The sequence below is a fragment of the Gossypium hirsutum genome, chromosome D12, assembly GCF_007990345.1.
Source record: "Gossypium hirsutum isolate 1008001.06 chromosome D12, Gossypium_hirsutum_v2.1, whole genome shotgun sequence".
Classification (NCBI taxonomy): Eukaryota; Viridiplantae; Streptophyta; class Magnoliopsida; order Malvales; family Malvaceae; genus Gossypium; species Gossypium hirsutum.
Genome location: NC_053448.1, coordinates 24,883,981 through 24,891,148, shown reverse-complemented (window position 1 = coordinate 24,891,148; position 7,168 = coordinate 24,883,981). Strand labels below are relative to the sequence as shown.

The 7,168-nt window shown below is 28.9% G+C and overlaps 1 non-coding gene across 1 annotated transcript; it reads right to left on the bottom strand.

Annotated features, from left to right (window-relative positions):
- Positions 1-4,753: 4,753 nt before the first annotated feature.
- On the bottom strand, positions 4,754-4,827 carry TRNAN-GUU (transfer RNA asparagine (anticodon GUU)). The gene has a single exon. It is a non-coding gene; the product is annotated as a tRNA-Asn (tRNA).
- Between the last annotated feature and the right edge of the window lie 2,341 nt (positions 4,828-7,168).

The following is a 7,168-nucleotide window of genomic DNA, read 5'->3' as shown; positions in this document are numbered from 1 at the left end:
AGAGTTTGAAGTTAGGGTTATATGTGGAAATTCTAAATTTCAATAGTTGTGAAATAACTTATAATGTCTAAGTAAAGTACTAATTGAAAAAAATTAGCTTAATTGAGGGGTTAATTGAGCAAGGACTGAATTGTATGAACTGTGAAATTTGGGGCAAAATGGAAATCAACATTTTGCACTAAAACAGTTTTGGACAGCAGCAGTGGTTTAACTTTAAAAAATCACCAAAAATTGTGGGAAATGAATTAGAGAGTGAATAAAATATAAAATTAAATCTTATTGGGTCTAGTTTCTCATAGAAGAAACGGTGTAAGTAATGGAATTGTAAATTATGAGATATAATAAATTTTGTGAGACAATGGCAGAATGATTTCGAGTTCCCCTGTTCTGAATTTCAAAAATCATCAAAAATTGAAGAAAAATAATTATGAGTTATAATTTATATGATTAGAATCGTTAATGAGTCTATTTTCAAAGAAAATAAATGAAAACATCATCCGAATTCTGTAGAATTATATAATTCATTTTTAGTGAAGAGTGGTCGGAACTGTCAGACAGTGAAACATGGGAAACTTTAAAGAATAAACTATACTATTTGGTTGAACCAAAAATTTTGAAGATTTTATGGTAAGAAGATATGTGAGTCTAGTTACATGGAAAATTAACAGATCTTAATTTGGAGCTCTGTAGCTCCAAATAAAAATAATTTAGTGACTCTGAATCGGATAAACAACTTTGAATATACATGTGAGTGAATACTGAAATTATAGTTAATGTTGTTTAAGTGTGTTATACACATTAAGTATGTGGAATGGAGAGGAGGAGGAGGAGGAAAATTTGGAAATATATGAATGATTTGTGTATAATTGGTCATATGCTTGATTATAATTGATAAACGATGAAATAGAAATGATGCTTATATTTGTGCATTATTGGTCATGGTTTAAGCTCATGTGTGAAAATAAAGTTTCATAATATGTGTGTATGGTATATTCGGTATATGATTTTGCATGAAATAATGTCATGAATGGTTTATGAATTAACACATGTTGGTAAACGTGATACATGAATAAATGTTGTGCTCATCCATGCTTATAATGCTTATGCTATATGTGTATTTGGCTAACATATTTGGTGTACATGCTTAGGCTTTGGCCAAGTAGTGGCTAGATTATGTCACGTTAAATTTATAAGTTATGCATTGAAATGGTAATTGCCTAATTGAAAATATGCTTGTGATCATGAAAAGGGTGGTAAGGTTTAAATTATGTAATCTCTAGTGAAATGGTTTATCATGTGGTTAGTTAAAAAAAAGAGTTATGTTTAAATACACTAGCATGCAACTATGGTTGAATGATATGTTTATATCTTGTGTGATGTGCATAGAAAACGAGTGTGGAAAGGTAATGAAATAGTAAGTTCATATGGCTGAAATTTAATTATTAAATGTTAATTTCATGAATTATTAGTATATGATGATATATATTTTTTGATGGATTGAGAATAAAATAAAAATGCGAAAACCGAATAAATGATCAAATTGACCGGAACGCCGGATTTGAGTACTTTTGATTAGTGACAAGTGATAAGTAGTAGCTTCAGCTACACTTATCTGATCAGTGACAAGTGACAAGTGATAAGTGGTAGCTTTAGCTACACTTATCTGATCAGTGTCAAGTAACAAGTGATAAGTGATAGCTTTAGCTACACTTATTTGATCAGGGACAAGGGACAAGTGATAAATGTGATCTGTGTAAGACCGTGGCAGTGCTATGGCTTCGGAAAGTGATAAGTGAACATATGCAAGATCATAGTTATACTACGGCAAAGTGGAAGTGAAATACTCAATTTTCCATAACCGTTCCCTAATTTGATTAAGGATGGTAAGTGACAAATGGGCCCAAAAGAATTAAAGTAAATGGATAAGTGGTAGTGTATTTATACCAGGATGATGTTGTTATTTAAGCTAAAGTGATATTTTCATTACAAAATTGAGAATTTCATAAATGTGTTAATGAATGGTACAATCGATAAACGTTGAGTTAAATGGTAAATACGTATTAGTGTTAAACTTAATGACATTGAATTGTATGTGAATTAAATGGAAATTGCTAGTGATATGATTTAAATTGTGAGCATGAGAAATTGCTAATTGAATGAAATGAAAATGAAACAGTGAATTGCATGAGTATGTATCGGGTCTCGTAGGCCCTATTTATTAAGATTATAATATTTTAAGGATACATTGTGAAGAGTTATAAAAGCATGTTAATAATTTTGAAAGTTTTAATTTAGATGAAATTTTATAACTCAGTTAAATACGTTTACAAGTGTATGTGTTCTGGTAATACCTCGTACCCTATTCCGATGTTGGATACGGGTAAGGGGTGTTACACCAACACTCAATATCCATATCATAACACAAAACTATAGCTCAAATTGATCGATTAAGATAGTTGAAAAACGAAGGGCTTCGATTTTTCTTTTTTATTATTTAAAAAAAATTGTATTACATGAAACAAAAGTTAGAGAGAATAAAGGAAGGAAAACATAAGAGTAATCGATCAGAGATGAGACATTAGAGAAATATGCAGATACCTCGAGGAGATCAGAGATGAATTTTTCCAAGAGATAAATAAAAATTGAGATATGAAATTGAGATATGTTTTATAGGTTTCCAATCCCCAATTGATACACAAACATATTAGAATCAATCTTGGTTACCAAAATTCAACAAAAATCACAGTTCAAAAAGTAACAGCTAAACAGCATAAAGAATTTTTGTAAACCCACATATAATTAAGAAAAATAAATAAATTATACGAACAATTTCAGTACAATCGAGAATCTTCAACAATGGAAGCTTCAACAAACACTTTGGATTTTTAAAAGAATTAAACAAAAAAACACCTGTTGATGACGAAGAGAGAAACCTTCTAGGTCTTCTTTTCTCGATTGTGGACCTTAATTTTTTAGGGTTTTTTCAAAATACAGAGGTAAGGCCAATGATCGAACGACAAAGACGACGATGCAGAGATGGTGAGGTGAGGCCAACGAACGGAGATGAGGAGGCGGAGGATGAAGGAGAACCATTGCTTAGACGAGAAGAGGGAAAATGTCTTACGGATTAGAAATCAGTAAGACAATTTCCGGAATTTGCTTCTGATTTTACCTGTGTTTGGAAAATATTTTCCTATGGGAATTCATTTTCCACAAAACAAACACCGAAAATTTCAGAAAATATTTTCCGGAAAACATTTTCCACCAAACAAACAGACCCTTAAGCTTGATTCATTTGTATTAAAAATTTTTATATTATTATTTTTATATAAAAAAATTTAAAAATATAATACATCAAATACACTAAAAACATTAAAATAAATATTTCCCAACAAATTGAAAATAAATTAAAAAAAATTTATACTTAAATAATACTAAAATATGTGCAACTTATCAAGCAAAAATCTCTAAAATAATAGCAAAATTAACAATAAAATAAAAATTATACAATATCCAAACAATAACAAAATAGTAGTAATATAATAGCGAAACGACACCAAAGCAGTGACAAAACAATGGCAAAAGCAGTGGAAACAACAATTTTTTTTTTGCAAATTCGGGTCGAGTCGGGCTCGGGGGCTCAGCCTGTTTAAAAAACGGGCCTCATTTTTTTACCCAAGTCATTTTTCCAGCCTATATTTTTACTTAAACCTTCTTACTTTTTGAACGAGTCTTCAGGCCGAACTGAATAGCCCAATCCATGATAAGTCTACCTCGTACTCCTAAACTATTAATAAAATTATAGTACCGAAGTGAAAGTTATTAAAAAATGTGATCACATGCATAATTATTAGTCATTGGATGACATAATAATGTAATTATTATAAAATGTGATCACATGCATGATTATTAGTCATTGGATGGCATAATAATGTAACAATATTTATTAAATGTCAAATGATATTGTCACAATATTAATATGCTATGTGGAAATATTCATATACTATTATTATTTTTTCTAAAAAACTTTTTCTTTTCAAAAACAAATTACATTGTTTTATCTTTTAATTGCTTTTCGAAAAAAAATCTATTAGGTCATAAAACTTTGAAAATTGTGTAATTTGGTCATTATCTTGTTTTGACACTACAATTTTTTATGATTAAAATTATTTAATGGATTGATGTAGTCTATAATAAATATTGAAATTTAAATGGATGAAATAGATATCAAATATTTCAAGTAGTGAATTTTAATAGTTTTGATAATTGAATGTGTTCATAAAAAATAAAGTGTATAATTATAATTATAACAAAGTAAGAGTTAGAATGTAATTTTAATTTTTTAAAATAAAATAATAGAAAATAGTGTATTACATAAAAATAAATAATTGATAATAGAAATGTAAATAGTAATTATTTAATAAGTAAAAAACAAATCATATAACTTATGAATTATGTTTTTAAGATTATTACTTAGTAAAATATTATGATAATATGATATTAAATAAGTCACGTGTATTTGAAGAGAGAGAACTATTATATTTATTTTGTATAGATATTACACATTGTTGTTTAATATAAATTTAAAATTTTATAATTATAGGATCCGCCTCAAGGGGCGATAAATCAAAACCTCTTATTGTGATGGCCATTGGGCTACAACTTAGAAATCTCTGTTGGATTGATTGGCGTTGGGCTTGTAGGGTAGAGTTTTACGGAGTTCATTAGGTTTAACAATTGAAAAAATTAATTTCGCTAGAAGGAGGGCTCGAACCTCCGACCTTATGGTTAACAGCCATACGCTCTAACCAACTGAGCTATTCCAGCTTATGTTCTTAGACTAAAATTTAAGCAGTTTTAAATTGTGTGAAAAGCTGGAATCCAATCTGATGAAAACATGGGTGACGTTGATGCAAAGTTACCGTTAATTCGAGAAATTTAACTTTGCAATGCCTTCTTTGTTAATGTTTTGCTTTTATTTATATTAGTTTTCTTTTTTTATTTAAAAGAAAGTTACCGTTAATTTTACATAAATTTTAATACGATAAAATTGTTTTAATTTTAATAGAAGTAAAAATAGTTATGTATAAATATTTAATTATAAAAATTAAATTTAATTGGTTGATTTATTAATTTAATTATATCTTAAGTTTTGAATTTATGTCATTATTGTTTAGTTAAAGTGTACTACAATTATAAACTAAAAGCTATAAATCAATAAATCATTTAGTAAATGGTTAAAATATACACAAAATAATTAAAAAAAGATTATGTTAACATGGCTGTAGTAAAGAAATGGATAACATAATAGTTGTAAATTTATCACCAATACGTAAATTTGCGTAAGCTATAACACAAGTGTTTATCCATTAAAAATGGCATCATTATGCTAACATTGGTTAGGTCTAAACTTATATCAACTCTGCATGTTATTTCACAAATATTAAATTAATAAATTGCGTGCTGTTAATATTGCTAATCTTTCTATAATAAAATTAGGACAACTATTTGAGAGATTCAAAGAAAAGTTTTTTAAATTCAGAAGTGAAGTTAAAAAATTGTTAAATATTGTCGATTGAGTCTTAACTCGATTGGCATGAACATTGTTACCAATGTAGGAGGATGTGGATTCGAGCGCACTAATATGCATTATCCTCCTATTTATAGGTTGAGGAGGAGTTATGGGTAGTTCTAGATATTATGTTAAAAAAAGTAGATATAACCAGAACCTATAATAAAGTTAATAAATCTCCACTGTTAGTTTACTTGATTGTACGTAATCTATAAAATTAATCATTATTTTTATGATAAGAAATTAAAAGAAAATGTGATAACAAATATTGATAATAAAATTATTAAAATCATAAAGATTAATAACTGTAAAATCATAATTCATTATGAATAATAGTAGTAGTAAACTATTCATAATAATAAACTTTTCATAATAATAATAATAATAATAATTGTTAGAATTGAGTGACCCGAATCCTTATTAAAATAAAATACAGTGATAAAATAAAATAAAAATAAAATCTATATAGAACTACACTTCTTTTATTTTATTTTAGAATAAGATTTTTAAACCTTATTAAACTTCATCTATTTGATATTGATTAGAATAAGGTGTTTCAATCTTTCTACACTCCTTTTATTAGGATATGATTTTACAAGTCTATAATATAGTCTACTCCTTTTGTAATCATTTGAATTTGACATAGTGAATTATCTTCTCCTCTACCCATGGCTTTTTTCTCGAAAGGGTTTCCACGTAAAAATCTGTGTGTTCTTTATTTCCTTTCTCTTTTCTTTGCGATATATTGTCATTATCGACGTTCCATTTTTCACAATTTGGTATCAGAGCTTTCGGGTTGTTCATCTCATTTACGATAATGGCGTCTTTGAAGTATGAAATTTCGCTGTTAGATCGTAACACCAGATTCACGTTGTGGCAGATAAAGATGTAGGAAGTTCTTAGGTAGATACACTTAGAGGATGCCTTGCTAAGGATAGTTAAGATGCCTTCGACATTGACGGAGGAAGAGAAGAAGTGTAAGGATCGAAAGGTGTTAACACAGTTACATTTGTATTTGCCTAATGAAATTTTCCAAGATGTGATTGAAGGAGAAGACCACCGTTGCATTATGGAAGAGACTGAAACAAATATGTATGTTGAAAACTTTAACTAGGAAGTTACATATGTTGAAAACTCTAACTAGGAAGTTACATATGAAGCAACACCTTTATGCTCATCGTTTAGAGGAAGGTGCACATGTGTACGAACACTTAACAATGTTGAAAGAAATTCTTTCAAACTTGCAAGCCATAGAGGTTTGTTGCCCCTGTTTTATTCAACCTTTAGAGACACGATTTTATATAGCCGCGAGTCTCTCACAGTTGATGAGGTTTATGATTCTTTGACCTCGTATGATAAGATGAAGCATCTTGTGGTTAAACTCGACTCTCAAGGAGGGGGTCTTATTGTTCGTAGAAGATAAGATCAGAGTGCTGGTGATGATCGTGGAAGGGCACAGGAACAAAATCCTCGCGGTAAATGTAAGGGTATATCGAAGTTTTCAAATAGAGGTCAAACTTGTAACTTCTACAAGAAGAAAGAGCACATTAAATTTGAGTGCTATAAGCTGCAGAATAAGATCAAAAGAAGGCTGTG